Raw genomic sequence first — 18,399 nt, forward strand, 5'->3', positions numbered from 1 at the left:
AGGTGAGCAAGGAAAGCCCTTTCAGTTGCATTACCTGTCTTTTGTTGGAAACCAGAGCCTTTTAAAATATATCTATAGGCACCTCTGTTGGAGGGCTCAAACTGCACAGTTCCTCAAGGCAAGGAAGAAGAAATACTTTTAAAATCTGTTCTCCCTCCCATCCCTGGGGGGTGGAGAAGCTGAAATGGAGAGGGTCACAGAGGGACATTCCAAGGTCATCCAGACCCAGAACAATCTCTGATCTGTTCTGGAAGATGCAGGGTAAGAGGAAATTCTCAATGCAGGTGAAGGCAGTGGAGGTTGGTCGATTATGGTGAATGGGCACCCCCAACTGAAGATTGCTCTGTGGCCGGGAAGAGAGACTGATTGTTAAACTGAGGTTACGAGATTTTTTTCAATGAATCCGGGGACACTTTAATTAATTAATTAATTAATTAATTACTATACGTTTGGGACATTGATGCTGCAGCGATGGTGGTGACAGAGGGGTGGCTACTGCCTTGACCCCAACCGCCACGTTTCCCCTTCCTCTGAGGCTTCTATCTCCTTTCTCCATGAGCCTGGGCAGCCCCTGAGTTGTTGGTTCTTCGGTGGTGGTGGGGAAGCGGTGCGCAGTGGGTCAGGCATGGAAGGCGGAGAAGGAGGGCCGAGAGTGGCGGCGGCAGCGGCGAGACTCTGGCAGCACGATGCCTCCCTTCCCATCAGAGCAGCCCCAATCCCATTCCTACTTCTGTGCAAGCAGGAGGGGGCAGGGATCCCTCAGCTGGGAAGGGAGGCTTCACACTGCCTTTCAGAGCAGCCCCATCCCAACTCCTACTTGCGTGCAAGCTGGAGGGAGCAGGGATCTCTCAGGCAGCTCCTGAAGCCAGCCAGAGCCAACTGCTCTGAGCTGCTGTGACTGCCACTGCTGTGTTTCCCGGGGACATTAGATGAAATCCGGGGACATTCCGGGGATGGAATTTGTCTGGGGACTTATTTGCAAATCCGGAGATGTCTGGTAACCCTATGTTAAACCACTTTGTGAATTGCAGCTCTGTCAGGGGAATAGGGTGGTCTCCCAACAGCTCTTAGCACCATTAACAAACTACAGCTCCCAGGATCCTTTGGAAGAAGCCAAGATGGGTTAAAGTGGTATCATAGTGCGTGGAATGTATGGTGTGAATGTGGCCCACCTTAATCAGGATCCAACCCAGTGCTCTAGGTGAGGTCTGGCCAATGTGGAATAGAGAGGCACCATTAGCTCTCACGATTGCAAAATGTTCAGCTACAGCCTCGCCGTAGGAGACATGCTTCCTGCTTGCTGCCCCTGAACCAGTCGAGAACAAACTCCCCAGATTTGCCTATCAACACTCCTTGAATGCTGCAACAGAGTGACTTGATGCCGCTACGGTGCTTAAGCCATCTATGAATCAAGGTTGTGTTTTGAGTCTGGTGACTCAAAGGATGACAGACTAGTATCAGACAGGGCTGGGCAATATCTGGTTTTCAACATTGTGCTATATCACCAGCTAAACATCACAATATACCCATATATCACAATGTCTGAAATAAAGACGGCGTTATGTAGAGGCATCAGCTGGCTCCACAGTTTTTCCTGCATTGTGATTTTTGCTGGTGCCTGCTCTCATGTTTCAGAGAGAGCTGACATGGCAGAGTTAACAGGGGTTGCAAGAATCAAGAGAAGCATTGGCTGGCTTCATGGTCTCACCCCCGCCCCACCCCCCAATTGATTTTTTTGATTTTTACATAGCACACACACCATGATTCGTGATATCATTGGCAGGGCAACAATTATGAAACCAATATCACAACATGGACTTCAAACCGGTTTGGGCTGATACATCAATATATTGCCCAACCCTAGCAAAAGGAGACCTGGCAGTGCTCTTGCCATAAAGGAGAAAGATGTATTTTGGATTAGGAAAGGAAAAGGAATGAAACTTGTTTTTGAAAAGGAGATGGAAATTTAAAAGGAGGAAGATCTTTCAGGAAAGCCACTGACAATCTCCGAGCAGGAGATACTGCAAACCATTTGTCTCAATCAGTGGACGTTAAATAATGCACACACTACTTCAACCAAATTCCCCTCCACTTGATTTTTATTAACTTTATTTTGCGAAATGAGAAAAGCAGCAGCTTTTGGAAGTCTTTAAGGCAAGCTGGTGAGCTGCCACCCGGTTGCAAGATATGGCAGCAGAGGCACAAGCTTACGAGGGCGATTGGGGGATGAAACGTTGTGCATGTGACATCCCAATATCGTGACATCGTGGGACTTCAATGCTTCCTCTGGCTCCTCCTTTTGCTGCCAACAGTGGGAACCTGTATTGACCCTTCATCCTCTCATCGTCATCATCATCATCATCATCACCATCATCATCAGGAGCTGACCACTGCAGTAGCATCATGGTCAGTTCCCCATTTCACCTCTGCACTTTTGGAACTCTGTGGGGGTCAGGCCCCCAGGGGCATAGGAAGGGGGGTTGCAGCCCACCCTGAGTATTATCCCTGAGGGGTGACAAAATTGCACACTGCGGGGGGCGGCACTTATTGTGGAGCCTGGCCTGCAGTGCGCCTGAGCCACACGTCTCTCCTGGGAGTGACACGGTGGCTTGGGCCCCACGCTGCCCGAAACAGCAACATGGGGCTTGCGTCCACCAGGCAGACTCCATGGGCAGCTCGTCATGCTGCCCCCCTGGGCGGATCGCCGCTGCGCCCCCATGCGTGGATCGCCATGGCACACCCTGGGCGGATTGCTGCCCGGCCCCCTTGGGTGGATTGCCCTGTCCCCACTGCTCTGGGTGCTGGAGCAGCTAGCTACGCCCCTACTGGCCCCAACCCCCAAAATATAGGGCCCTACAAAAAGGCTAGGCCCCCTATAGCTGGCACCCCTATTTGGCAGAATGGGTAAGTGAGTGAGTTTATTCCTTCATGGAGGAGCTATCAGTGGCTACTAGCCTTGATGGCTATCCTCTGCCTCCACAGTTGGAGGCAGCCAGTGTTTCTGAATACCAGTTGCTGGAAACCACAAGAGGGGAGAGTGCTCTTGAACTCAAGTCCTGCTTGCAGGCTTCTCATCTAGGCATCTGGCTGGTCCCTCTAAAAAGAGGATGCTGGACTAGATGGGCCATTGAGCTGATCCAGGAGGATGTCTTTAGGTCCTTATGAGCTACCCTTTCCCCCTCAAATCCTTGACATCCTCCCCACCCCACCTTCCCAATCCGTTTCTGTCTGCAGAGAATATCGCACAAAGACTCCCTTGGAAAAATAAAAGCAAGCCACTATAAAACAAAAAGAGAATGTTGGCTGTCCTTTCAAAACAATTTTGGTGCAATCAACAGCCTCAACCTTTTCAGAGAAGGTGCAGAGTACATTGCGTTCTGAGTCTGTTGACTCAGATGGGTAGGATCTGCAAATATGACTGTCTGCAAAAGGGAGAGAAAATTTTGGGCATTCGATCAAAACAACAGAGATGGGGGAAAATCCTCGTTGTGTCTGCCTAGAGCATATTTTCGAAGCAGCTCCCTGCTTGGGAAAGAGTGACTGCTCAGTGGTAGGGCATCTGCTTTGAATGCAGAAGGTCTTGGGTTCAATCTCCGGCCTATCCAGGTAGGGCACGGAATGTCCAGGGCTTGAAACCCTGGAGAGCTTCTGCCGTTCAGTATGAACAATACTGAGATGGGCCAGTGGGCTTAGTTTCCAACACCAGCTGAAAATGTGCACCCAATGCCTGGACTATGCAGAATTAGATAAAATGACAGGAAGGATTATGAAACCTGTGTGACCAGAGATTCACAGAAGATTGGAAGACATATACGAACTGTTTGAAGAGCAACTGTAATCAACAAATTACGCTAGTAGGACTACAAGAAGTCTTGTAAGGAGAAATATATGAAACATTGCAAAGTAGAGAAAGAATAGAGATATTGGTTATGAGATTTAAATGTAATAGTGGAAGTAAGAAATGTATATTAAGTGAATAGATTGGAAAATTTCCAGATGTGATGGATGGAAGTAAAAAAAAAATGGTATAAGATATGAAGGTACGTTTAATTATTGTTGGAAATGATATGTTGAAAAACTAATAATTTTTTTTAATAAAAAAAATGTGCAGCCAATGCCAGCCCTTTCATACATAACATGCCTGGAGTACAGAACATAGTTTAACTGATTTTAATACTCAGTTGCCTGTATTTGTGGTTGCAAGTTGTCCCGAGTTTTGGACAAAGGGTGGCAGTGATGGCCACCAACATGGATCACTTTGAAAGAGAAGGAGGGGGACGTAGCTATCTGTGGCTGTTCGCCATGATGACTATGCTGTGCTCTCCATAGCTGGAGACAACAATGCTTCTGAAAGCTAGAAACCACAGTAGGGGAGAGAGCTCTTGTGCTTGGGTCTTGCTTGTAGGTTTCCCAGGGGCATCTGGTTGGCCACTGTGAGAAGGAGGATGCTGGACTAGATGGGCCATTGGCGTGATCCAACAGGTTGTTCTTAGGTTGGCTTGTAAACTGTAATAAGTAAATACATCTGGGGGAAACTCATAAAACCAACGGTTGCCTAATTTCAGAATGTGAACCAGATTAAGAGTAGAGGCCAATCCCTCTCAGGAGAGGCCCGTTGGCTCCATTCTATTGAAATTCCATTTACCTGTTCCCATAATTTGTAGACCACCCTGTAGAAACTATAACCAGGTTCCCCGATTGGTTAACTTTACAGTAATGGGCAGGTTAAAAATTAATACAATGGCTCAAAGTGAGAGTGGAGCTGAATGAATGTGGCCTGCAGGCTCTTTAATGTGGCCTGCAGAAATCTCTCCCCAGGCACACATTTCCCCCGGGATCTGTTTTATCAGAAGCCACCTCAAGGCCTCAATTTGCACCTAAAGGTGAACCTACCTAACTGGGACTCTCTGAACCAAAAGGCAGCTGTCCTTAAAAATTGACATTTCCCTGAATTTTGCGATGCAGTTCTCCACCCACATCCTGTGTACAGAGATGCATATACTGGGGTAAAGTGTGCATAAAAATGTATAGAATAGTGCATATCATAGATTTAAAAATGTATAGAATAGTGCATATCATAGATTGTAGAGTTGGAAGGGACCCTGAGGATCATCTAGTCCCACCCTCTGTAATGCAAGAAAATGCGGTTGTCCCATACAATGATCGAACCTACAACCTTGGCATCATGAGCACCACATTCTAACCAACTGAGCAATATCTGCCGACATTCATACCAAGATGTTTATGATTTCCATGATTAACATTTAAAAAGATAATTCACAAACTGGTGGGGGAATGTGAAGAATGAAATTCAAGAATGGAAAAACTGAAAAACTGAGAGAAACTGAAATGGACAGGTCCCCCTCCCCTAGCTTAAGAGGTAGAGAACAGGCTCCACACAGCAAACAAATCTCTGTCCATCAACATTTTGCCACCACTGTCTCCCCTGTTGGTTGTCTATTTGCACAAACGCAGCTGCCTCAACTTTATCCAATGGTAGAACCCGTCCTGGTGCTATCAACTTCCTCTTACTGGAAAACCCTCTGGCTTTAAGATCTCTATGTACGGGAAATGATGAGGCGGCCTTTTCACATTTCTTTCTAGGATTTCAAAATGCCCTAGTTGGCTCGATAAGATATTACAACACCCTCCCTTTCTCTTGATCCTCAGGTGCTTCGCGAAAAGCCAGGAGAAAAGTGGTGACCTACTTTGCTTCACGGGGGAAAAAAACTGAGACCAAGGTTGGAAAAGTCTCTTGCCTTGTTAGAAATGCTGTGAAATATTATCATACTTTGTGACAATGAAAAAGGCCTTCTGCTGTAACTGGGTGTGTCTTCTCAGGTTTTAGCTCCGTGAATTCATCCAGTGGAGAAGTCCTATGGATTGCAAGCAGAGGTTCTGTAAACTGCAATTTCATGTTCTATCTATCTATCTACCTACTTACCTACCTACAGTCTATGTGAAAAGGATCTAGGGGTCTTAGTTGACCACAAGCTTAACAGGAGTCAACAGCAGTCTTCTACGTTGCATCAACAGAAGTCTAGTGTCCCAGTCAAGGGAAGTCCTAGTATGACTCTATTCTGCTTTGGTCAGACCACACCTGGAATATTGTGTCCAGTTCTGGACACCACAATTTAAGAAAGATATTAAAAAGCTGGAACAAGTGTAGGGGAGGATGACCTACCACTTTTCCTGTTTTGGAACTGCATAGTGTAAGGTCCTTGGGGTGGAGACCTGCCCTTTTACTCTTCATAGAGTAAGTGTGTGCACAGTCAGGCACACTGATCGTGCATCAGTGAAGGCTTTGAACATTCCAAAGCATGTGTAGAGGAGGGTGACTAAGTGGATCAAAGATCTGAAAACCAAGACTTTCGAGGAATGGTTGAGGGAGTTGGGTATATTTAGCTGGAGCAGAGAAGACCGAGAAGGGGTATGGTAGCCATCTTCACACATAGAAGACAAAGCAAGCTTGTTTTCTGCTGCTCCGATGGTAGGACCCAAACCAATGCAGTCAAATTGCAAGAAAGGAGATTCTGACTAAACAATAGAAATAACTTTCTGATGGTAAGTTTTGTCTGATAGTGGGAAAGATCCCTTCAGAAGGTGGTGGATAGTCCTTCACTGGAGGTTTTCAGGCAGAAGTTGATGATGGCCATCTGTCATGGATGCTTTGGTTGAGATTCCTGCAAGGAAGGGGTTGGACTAGGTGACACCTGGGGTTCCTTTGAACTCTACAGTTTTATATATGGTATGATATGATGTGATATATCACATCATATCACATCATATCATATCAGTGTGTGGATTACCAATGGCTAAAGTCAGCACAATGGAGGCACGATTGCCTGCGTGATTTCTGCTCAGCTCACCTTTGTATCGGCCCCCACAGCCCATTGTGTAGTCGGGTTTCCATGTCTCCATTGCTTTATTTACCATCTAGCCTTGGAGAAGGTTCTGGCGAACTCAAAGAGTTGTCTCCAACCGAGCTGTACTCAGAGCAGACCCACTGAAATCAATGAACTGAAATTAGCCGTGCTAATTTCATAGCATTGAGGTCTCCTCTGAGTGGACATCAGTTGGAGAGGCAACCCCAAAGTTTGCATTTGGCGAAATCGGGGGTACCCACTATTTCGTGCTGTGCTGGTTGGGCCAAGAAAGGCATTTTCCTTAATATGGACGTTGGAATCGCAGGAATGGAATCTGACAGGCGTGCGCGGGCTCCTGGGGGGTGAGAGTGGGGGTTTCCCTTGGTCAATGTATAGCTGGAATATGATCCCTTCCAGTCCTTAACACCATTGACAGGTCTAAAAATAAGGGGGCAGGGGGACCCGGCTCACTTCTTGGCAGACAGAAATAGCCAAGTATTCAAGGCAGTCTGAGGAGGGACTCACCCCCGTAATTAAACAGGATAGTGTATAGTTTGGGATCTCCCTGCTTTGCTGCTAGGATACATCTTTCTTTTTCCTTTTTTTTGTTTAAGTGTTGCCAAGGAAACAAGCTGGAAACCCACCCAAGGGCAGCTGCTGCTGAATTAGGAGGAAGCTGGATAAAGTTCCTTGCAAAGGAGGAGATTGGAGAAGCAATCACAGTTTCGTCACCCTTTAACTGGTTTATCTCAAAGGTCCACAGGAAAAAGCAGGTGCCTGGTAGGTCTTGTTGATGGCTTTGCCCAAATTGGAAGCTGGAATTGGGAGTTTGGGGAGGGTGCCTATCATTTTCTGTTGAAGCCCCACAACCTCCTGCTTCCCAAGATCTCACCCCCACCAGTCACACACAGATTAAACCAGTTCAAATCTGCAGACTCCACAAAATGGAAGAAGTGTTCAACACAGCCTTGTGAAATCAACACTTGACATCCACACTCTGCTAAAACATCAGACATTAAAAACTTCCCAATACAGATATCTTCTAAAAGTCTGATAGTTTTTTATTTCCTTGACACCTGAATGGAGGGTGTTTCACAGGGAGGGTGCCACTACTGAGAAGGCCCCCTGCCTGGTTCCCTGAAACCTCACTTCTCACAATGAGGGAACCAGCAGAAGACCTTGGGAGGAGGACCACCGTGTCCAGGTAGAATGGTGGGGGTAGAGACGCTTCTTCAGATATACTGAGCCAAGGCTATTTAGGGCTTTAAAGGTCAGCACCAACACTCTGAATTGTGCTTGGAAACGTACTGGGAGCCAATGTAGATCTTTCAAGACCGGTGTCATATGGTCTCGGTGGCCACTCCCAGTCCCCAGTCTAGCTGCCACATTCTGGATAGTTGCAGTTTCTGGGTCACCTTCAAAGGTAGGCCCACATAGATTGCATTGCAATAGTCCAAGCGGGAGATAACTAAAGCATGCACCACTCTGGCGAGACAGTCCACGGGCAGGTAGGGTCTCATCCTGCATACCAGATGGAGCTGGTAGTCAGCTGCCCTGGACACAGAATTGACCTGTGCCTCCATGGACAGCTGTGAGTCCAAAATGACTCCCAGGCTGCACACCTGGTCCTTCAGGGGCACAGTTGCCCCATTCAGGACCAGGGAGTCCTCCACACCCACCCATCCCCTGTTCCCCAGAACAGTACTTCTGTCTTGTCAGGATTCAACTTCAATCTGTTAACCACCATCCATCCTCCTGAATTCAGCTGGGTGTGTGTGTGTGGAAACGCAAAGGTGGAATTCCTATTTATTTATGTATTTATTTCAGGGCTGAGGAGCTTGTGGCTAACCCAAGTTTGCAACTTCCATCATTCCTGACCACTGGGTATGCTGGCTGGGGCCGATGAGTTTTGGAGTCCAACAAAACCTGCAGAGGCACAGGTTCTGCACCTCCAAACTATTTTCTTACAGTTGTACCCTACCTACCTTCCAAGGTAGCAAATGTACCCCATCCCTGTCTCTTGATTTCACCCTCACAACTACCCTGTGAGATAGTCTAGGCTGAGAGTTGCTGACTGGCCCAAGGTCAACCAGTGAGCTTCATGGCTGAATGGGGGACACAAACTTAGGTCTCCCTGGTCCTAGTCTGAAACTCTAACCCAGGGCTCAGCAAACGTTTTCAGCAGGGGGCCGGTCCACTGTCCCTCAGACCTTGTGGGGGGCCAGACTATATTTTGAAAATAAAAATAAAAATGAATGAATTCCTATGCCCCACAAATAACCCAGAGATGCATTCTAAATAAAAGCACACATTCTGCTCATGTAAAAACACCGGGCAGGCCCTACAAATAACCCAGAGATGCGTTTTAAATAAAAGGACACATAATACTCTTGTAAAAACACACTGATTCCTGGACTGTCCAGAGCCGGATTTAGAAGGCAATTGGGCTGGATCCGGCCCCCGGGCCTTAGTTTGCCTACCCATGCTCTAACCCCTGCACCACACTGCCTGTCTAACAATGACAGGGATGGTAATATTTTCTCCACCAGTTTTTCTTTCCTCTGGAAGAGCACAGCTGCCTTCAACAGCTCTAGAGTCAAGCAGCATCACAGGTTGTGATTGGAATTTGACCTGATGGGTTTCTGCCTGCCTTGACCAACCCCCTGCCCTAATTTTGGTCATTCTGTGTATCTCCTCAAGCACGAGACATGTTCATCTCTGCTGAAATGATGAGAGCTCATTTCACTTGGATTTTCTTCCCTTTGGATTCCTTTGACAGCCTTTGCTGATTTATGATAAAAATAATAATAATTCTTTGAGTTTTGCTCTTCAGGGAGCCGCTGAATATCTGCTTCCTTTCAGAAGCAAGAGAGAGAGAGAGAGAGAGAGAGAGAGAGAGAGAGAGAGAGAGAGAGAGAGAGACTTTGCATTATACTTGCTTATCTCAGCAGCGAAGGCCGTGCTTCCTTTGACTTGATGGCTGACACTCCCTCCTCTCCCCTTTCAAAAGACGAAGTGCCAAAGATCGCCCCACTTTTTTAAACAGGTCCCAGAACAGCATCACCCTTTTTCTCCGTGTGCGGCACCCAGAATGAAAATGTGCTCAATGGGCAAAAGAGAGGCTTGCGACCATTAGAGAGGAGAGAGGCCACTGCTGCGGTCACCACCACAGACAGCTCCCCTCTGGCCCCAAGGGTTTTACTGGTCTGCCGAAGATAAGATGCCACACAGGTGTTGGAATTCAGTGTCCATTTTGCCAGGGGACAAAGCGGCAATAAGGACATTAATCGTTCCCTCTCTTTCAGGGTGTGAGTGCAGTTCACCCCAGAACCAAAAGAGCACCACCTGCTCACAAGGAGGGGTGTCGGATAATTCGAAGATGCAGAATAGGGAGCAGAGGTTGCCGGTGTTTGCTCATTCATCCTGCATCCAGAACAGAAATCAACCCAGCAAATATGACTAGTATTCACTGTTGATACTGTGATAGCTTTCAGCCCATGAATGATACACAACTGATTGCTTCCCCCCCTCCATTGGCATGACACTTCCTTTGCATTGAAATGAATGGGGCGGAATAATGTAATGACGACATAACATAGGCAATGAATGACGTCTAACATCCAAATATTTGAATAGTGATACAGCGGAATAGGAATAGGGATACAGCTATATTACTTTTAATTGGCAATATATTTTATTAAAATACTTCCCATACAGTATAAATAATGGATCAGTTTATCAATAATTATAATCACAATTTCCCTTAAGTGCTTTATATGCTCCATCATGGTAACACCAGCCTTGTAAGGTTGAGGGGGCATTGCCCCACCAACTTCAGCTTGCCCCCACCTGCCGGCTTTCTCACTTACAAGCACTCTAGGGCATGAGCCAACTCCTAGGGGCTGATGTCCCTTCACCCCCCGCCTACTGTTGGCCCCCCTACTTCCACCCTCCCTGCTGTCTGTCACTGGTGCTGGCTCCGCCTACTGTTAGTCTCCCTACTTCCACCCTCCCTGCCACCTGTCATTAGCTCAGACTCCACCTGGACTGCCATTGGCTCTGGCTCCACCTGTTGTTGGACTCCCTATTTCCACCCCATCAGTCCCAATGAGCCCTAGGCACCACTGATTGTAAGGTCGGCCAACCTTGCCCTCACTATATTGAGAGCATATTGCCAGCTTATGAGTGCTGAGGCTGGGAGGACAGCACATTCTAACATTCTCCATGTGGCTTGCAATGCTTTTTATTGTTACTGTGTTATGTGTTTTTGTGTTTTTATATTGTAAACCACTCTGCGATCCTTGGATGAAGGGCGGTATAGAAATAAAAAATAAAATAAAATAAATACTACTAATTGTGGGATGTGTTATACCATTATACCAGTACAGTGGTACCTCTGGTTGCGAACGGGATCCGTTCCGGAGCCCCGTTTGCAACATGAGCAGAACGCAACCCGCGTCTGCGGGTCGCGATTCGCTGCTTCTGCACATGCGTGTGACGTCAGTCTGAGTGTCTGTGCATGCGTGAGTGGCGAAACCCAGAAGTAACCGGTTCCGTTACTTCTGGGTCGCTGCGGGATGCAACCTGAAAAGACCTGAACTGAACGTAACAAGAGGTATGACTGTATAGTCAATTACAACATGCTTTACTTCCTAGAGTGGACAGAGACCTGTTCCTGCTCTAAGTGACTCAGAATGAGTGTGACTCTATAAAAGCAGAGTCACGCAGCCCCTGTTTTGTTCCTGTTTGATTCAATTCTTAGTTAAGTCTCATCCATTTTGTTGGCTGCTGGCCCCCAGCCAGCACCAATTGGGCCCATCCTCACACAGGATGTAAGCCACATTATATGTTTGTAACCTGAAGCTTAAAGCCTGCCTTCTAGGATGTGTACGGTGAACAACTTGCATGTAAACTTATTGCTATACTTTTAAAGACAGACTCGTGAGTCTTTATTGTATTTTAGGAGGGAGAAAAGGGGACACTAGAAACAATTCGTCTGGGCAAGCCAGATTGGATCAGTCATTTTGTAGAGATTCAAACGAATCTACCAACTAGCTTCCGTGAATATAAAGGGGATTTGCTCTGCTACGTCACTCACTAGCGTGATTGAAGGAAGAATAATACTTAACAAATATTTCCTTGCCTATTATCCTAAACACCCCCACAATCATAAATATCTTAAGACCCTAATTTCTCATGCCAAGGTTCAATCCTCATGCCCCGCCTCCCCGCTCCAGGATGCTGAGGGTTCTAATTATGCAATTTGCCTGCTGTCCGCTGGTTTAAAAGCTGAGAAGGCCACTTGGTAGAGGAGAGTACCAGGAAAACAGAATGGTCCTAGAATACATTAGCAACAGTTCAAAACAGACCTCAGCAGCTGCAGGGTGCAAAATGACAAACACTGCACCGTGCACCACATCTTATATATCACTCCCCCCCTCAAAAAAAGAGGACACTGTTTTGCATACAAATTGCATATGCTAATTTATATGTATAGATGCACATTGAGAGCAAAAGACTGTAATTTAACTAGAAGTGCCTCATTTCCACAGTGGGGATCCAGAACAATGACAACACTCCCAGATCAGTCTAACAACATTTTGACACAATGCAGCGCCCCGAGGCAAAAAAATGGGGACAAAACAGGGATGGCGATTGGTCAGGAATGGAAGTCAGAAAACAGGAACATTTGGGAGGCATGGAATAGTCGTTTACTGGAGGACAGAAGTGTGGGAGCCAGAGTTTTGCAGAACGCTGCCGTGGGTGCAGAATTCAGCTGTCTGATCATTCCTGCTTGCATTTTTTTTAAAAAAAGTTTCTAGCCCATATGGTGGCATATATTTGCTTAGAGGTGTGTGGGTGGCCAACAGGTGGCTAAAGCAAAATTCCTAGTGGTGTCTGATTGGCCATTGTGAGACCAGGAAGCAGGACTCGATGGGCCACTGGTCTGATCCAGTAGGCTCTTCTTATAATATTATTGGGCGGGATTTTGGTGCGACACATTGCTTCCTAATGTGCTGCAGGTCTAGCAAAGTCAGACTAAGGAACACCCAACAGTGAGAGTGCAGAATAAAATGTTCAAAAGGAAGAAAGTTGGCCAGTATCTAAAGCCCGGCTGTCAGCAGAGAGTGCCTTTCCCTCCGTTTTGTGCAAAGCAGCAATCAACAATGACTTTAGATGACTTATATAGACTTCTCTTTTTCCCTGACCCATAAGACTGGACCCCGTTTTATGCACATGAATGCCCTGAAGCTCTGTTTTATGGGCTTCTATATTGTTTTATTGCTTTTACATTGTATTTGTTTTAATTGATATATAATAATATAATATTATAATAATATAATATAATATAATATATATAATAAAAATAGTACAGAGTATTCACCGCTTAAAAAAAATTAAGCATATTAGAAATGCATTTGAATTAATAATAATATAATAATAATCTTGCTCTTTTTAAGGGTGCAGCATTTGGGACTTTTTAGTTTAGAGTAAAGGTGAGTAAGCAGCAACCTGGCAGAAGTTTATAAAAAGGAGGAAGCAGATAGAGAAAAGCTTTTTCTCGCTCTATCAAAACACTAGAACTCACAGACATCCAATGAAACTGAACGTTGGAAGATTCAGGAGACATACAAGAAAATATTTATTCATACAGTCCATAGTTAAACTGTGGAACTCATTTCCACAGGAAGCAGCGATGGCCACCAGATTGGATGAGTCAGGATTAGAAGGCAATCCATGGCCACAAGCCACAATGGCTATACAGTTGTGCCTTGCTTGACTAACGCCTTGCGACTTGAACGTTTTGGCTGCTGAACACCACAAACCCAGAAGTGAGTGTTCTGCTTTGCAAACGTTCTTTGGAACCCGGACATCCAATGGGGCTTCCGCAGCCAATCGGAAGCTGCGCCTTGGTTTGCAAACATTTTGGAAGTCAAATGGACTTCCGGAACAGATTCCATTCAGCTTCTGAGGTACCCACTGTACTCTGTTGCCACAGCTGGAGGAAACAATGCTTCTGAATACCAGTTGATGCAAGAGAGGAGAGGGCTCTTGCGTTCAGGTCTTGCTTGTGGGCTTCCTACAAGCACATAGCTGTCAACATTCCCCCCTTTTAAAGGGAAATTCCCTTATTCCAAATAGGATTCCTCGCAAGAAAAGGGAAAAGTTGACAGCTATGTACAAGCATCTGGTTTGCCACTGTGAGAACAGGATGCCATAGCTTCCAACATTTCTCCAATGAAAATAGAGAAATTCTATTTAATAATAATACACTGCCCATCTGACTGGGTTGCCCCAGCTACTCCGGGTGGCTTCCAACATATATGAAAACTTAATAAAACATAATACACTAAAAACAACAACACACACTTCCCTATACAGGGCTGCCTTCAAATGTCTTCTAAATGTTGTATAGTTACTTATCTCCTTGGCTCAGTGGTCACATAAATCCATACCCTCCAACATTTCTCTGATGAAAATAGCAACATCCTAAGAAGAGTTTGGATCTGATATCCCGCTTTATCACTACCTGAAGGAGCCTCAAAGCGGCTAACATTCTCCTTTCCCTTCCTCCCCCACAACAAACACTCTGTGAGGTGAGTGGGGCCGAGAGACTTCAGAGAAGTGTGACTGGCCCAAGGTCACCCAGCAGCTGCATGTGGAGGAGCGGGGAAGCGAACCCGGTTCACCAGATTACGAGTCTACCGCTATTAACCACTACACCACACTGGCTCTTAAGGAAAAGTGGGACATTCCAGGATCAAATCAGAAACCAGGACAGCTTTCCAGGACTGTCCCTGGGGAAAAAGGGCCATTTGAAAAGTCTGGGATGCTGGATTAGGTGGGCCATTGGCCTGATACTGCACAGAATCTTTCCTTTGAGGCAGAATTTGGATAGAGATGGATGCACACTTTTCTGAAGTGTGAGGACGGTGTCATTTGAAGTTTTAGGTCCGAAGAATCTTGGATCTTCCCTACCTAATACTCTCAACAGGAGTTAAGTTTGGGAGCCTTTTCTAGGAAGGAAGTGGGGCGGGCAGGAAACAAAGACACCCAGAACCCCAGAAGCTGAAAATTTCATGAGCCTCCCATGTGACAACTTCTCTCTGGATTGGTGGCATTTGCTACGCCAGACATTCGGATATCCTAGACTAACAGCTGTTCCCTGAAGGCCCCACAGGGAGCCTTATTCCATCAGTAAAAAGGAGAGAAGGGGAAGGGAGGGGGAAAGAAAACCGCTATGTTTGGAACAGCTCCGGTGTCTCGCTCGTCTCCAATGGCAGTATGTTAAAGGAAACAGCTGAGAAACAGCTGCGTAATTGCCGGAACGAAGTCGGCAGTGGCCAGGGAACGGGGAATCGACCAGGGAGATGGAGGGAGAAGGGAGGGTGGAGAGGAGGTGAGGTTTGGATGCATGCCATCTGGTCAAAATTTGGCTTGAGAGCAGAGCAAATCTATAAGTGAGGGTTCTTTGGTGAGGGACGAGTCGGATGTGAAGGAACAGGGCACAAAGAACAAGGAGATTGGCCGTTATTTCAGAAATGAACATGTTTCCGATCCCGTCCTAAAAAGTTGGGCGGATGTCTGTCTTATGCGACCCATCAACACATGGGTTTCTTCTTGCATGATGGGATTTCACCCCCCCACACTCCTTAAATTTGCCCTAGGGGTTTCCCCAGCCCTCTGGGGAAGATTTGGTAAACGTTTGGGGTGAGTGGAGGAGGAGGAGAAAGGGCGCACCCCACGCATTCAAAGTGTACTGGTCCCATGGGTTACCCGAGAGGCGATGTCCAAGTCCGGTCCATGGTCAAAGGTGCAATGTGGAGGCAGTCCGTAGTAGCTGAAACTGGGTGCAGGGCAGGGAGTCAGGTGAAGTCAGGAACAGGCTTGCAAGCAGGGAGCCAGGGCGGGTCAGGAGCTCAGGCAGGAAAGCAGGACAGGGTTCAGGCAGGAACTAGCAACCAACAATGTTGCTCCCACAATTTGGGGCTGGGGCTGGCTGGCTTTTATCTGCCCCGAGGCATAGGGAGGCCCCGATCCTCAGGTGACTCGCCTCTCCTGGCCTGGAGGTGAGCACTCCTACTGCAGGAACTTAGTTCCCTCCGCCTCTCTGCCCTGAGCCTCTGCAGCTCAGGAGAGGCTGGAGGGTTACAGGACCCAGAGGCAACCTCAGCTTCCTCTGATGGGGCTGAGAGTGGAGCACCTGCAGGCAATGGGTCCTCCATCACCTCAGGAGCCAGAGCAGACTCAGCTGGTGCCTGCACCTGAGGACCCAGCACAGGTGAGGACCCTTCAGGCTCAAGCCCCAGCCCCGGCTCAGCTGGTTCTGGAGGCGGGGAATCCTGTGCAGGCTGGGATCCCTCAGGTTCAGCATCTGAGTCCGAATCCCAGGCCATCACACAAAGTACACATTTACAGCACATGGCTTCCTCCTAAGAATCATGGGAAATGCATGGGAATTTGTAACTCTGCGAAGGGTTCCCAGAATCCTTTGGGGGGGCTTTACATTTGCAGCGGATGTATTTTAAATCTGTGGTGTGGCGCAGGGAAAGTTCTGGGGCACAAATGGAAATATGGCCTGTTCTCTCCAGGATTTTGTTCTTATGCAACAGGAAGAGGGGAGATTGGCCAACCTGTCGGCCACATTGTCTCATGGACAACCTTCCAGGTGCAGCCTGCCAGCGGTGGGTGAGGCCAGAGACAAAAAGTGTACAGGGCAACAGATGCAACATTCCAGCCATGAAAAAAATTCTGTTGAGGGTTGTGGCTTGGGTAGAGCCATCTGAGATCCAGAGGTCTCTAGTTGGATCCTGAACTTAAAGCGTCCCACCTGTGTTATATTACCTGCTGGTTGATGGAGAATGAGAGATGCATGTTTAGTGGGTAGTTAGGCTGCACATGATCTTAAGCCACAGTGGAATGTACCTTGAGGTGTTCCTCGTGCAATATGAACTTAATTTCACAAGCAGTCATTTCAGGCCCACCTGGGCTCTAGATACAAGTACTAGGTCATCAGCATACATTAAGACTGAGAGTTTTTGGTTGAGAATTGTGACAGGGGCAAACTGTAGGCCCTCCAGTTCTTTAACCATGTCATTAATATAAAAATTAAACAGGAAAGGCGCCAAAATGCATCCCTGTTTGACTCCAGTAATGGTCTTAATTCTAGTGGTGAGATGGCCAGCCAGATCCACCTTTACTTGTATCGATGTGTCAGTATATAACGTTTTGATGAGAAATAACAGATGGAGGTCTATATTTGTCTTTTCCAATTTTTGCCACAATGAGTGTCTTGGGACAGTATTGAAAGCTGACTTTAGATTGATAAAAGCGACATATGGTTTTTGCTTCAAATTATGGATGTATTTACATAGCAGAAAGTTCATCACAAAGCACTGGTCCAATGTGGATTTCCCTTTTTGGAAACCTGCCTGGACTTCAGATATCACCTTATTTGTATCTGCCCATTCTTCCAGTCTCCCAAGAAGGAGCCTGGCATAAAGTTTAGAGGACCTTGAGGTGTTGATTCTCACTGGGTCTTTTTTTGCACTTGTGATATTGCGGTGCAACTAGGGAATGCTAGTTACTGGGCTTAGAATAATAGAATTATAGAGTTGGAAGGAACCTCGAGGAAGGGGTGTGTGGTGGGTGTGGCCACCATGGGTGTCACCACTGAGGGCGGGTGTGATAAAATGCCGGGCGGCACTCACTGTGGGGCACCTGAGCCACGCATCTCTCCTGGGAGAGACACGGTGGCTTGGGTGTGTGCAGGCTCTGCACTGTCCAAACGGTCCGCCCGCTGCCTCCCCCTCAGCTGTGGGGCAGCTGAGTGGGAGGAGGCAGGCAGACTCCAGAGGCCCCTGGGTGCGCCCCGCCACCATGGGCAGATTGCCCCGCCCCTGGGTGTGCCGCCCCAGGCGCCTGAGTAGCTTCCTCCACCGCTGACCCAAGGTTGAAGAACATTGCTGTAGGACAGCATTGATCAACTTTGAGTCTGTGGGTTGAGTTGTAATAATAATAATAATTTATTATTTATACCCCACCCATCTGGCTGGGTTTCCACAGCCACTCTGGGCAGCTTCCAACAAAGTATTAAAATACAGTAGTCTGTTAAACATTAAAAGCTTCCCTAAAAAGGGCTGCCTTCAGATGTCTTCTAAAAGTCTGGTAGTTATTCTTCTCTTTGACATCTGGTGGGAGGGCGTTCCATAGGGCGGGTGCCACTACTGAGAAGACCCTCTGCCTGGTTCCCTGTAACTTGGCTTAACCACCAGAAGGCCCTTGGCGCTGGACCTCAGTGTCCTGGCAGAACGATGGGGGTGGAGACGCTCCTTCAGGTATACTGGACCAAGGTTGTTTAGGGCTTTAAAGGTCAGCACCAACACCAACAGTATACACCGAAAGAACGTAAGAAGAGACTGCTGGGTCAAGCCAATGGCCCATCTGGTCCAGCATCTTGTTCTCAATGATCAAGGGTCTGGAAACCAAACCTGATGAGGGACGGTTGAAGGAGCTGGGTATGTTTGGCCTG

This window comes from Podarcis pityusensis (assembly GCF_964106645.2).
Source record: "Podarcis pityusensis genome assembly, chromosome: 14".
In the NCBI taxonomy this organism is placed as follows: Eukaryota; Metazoa; Chordata; class Lepidosauria; order Squamata; family Lacertidae; genus Podarcis; species Podarcis pityusensis.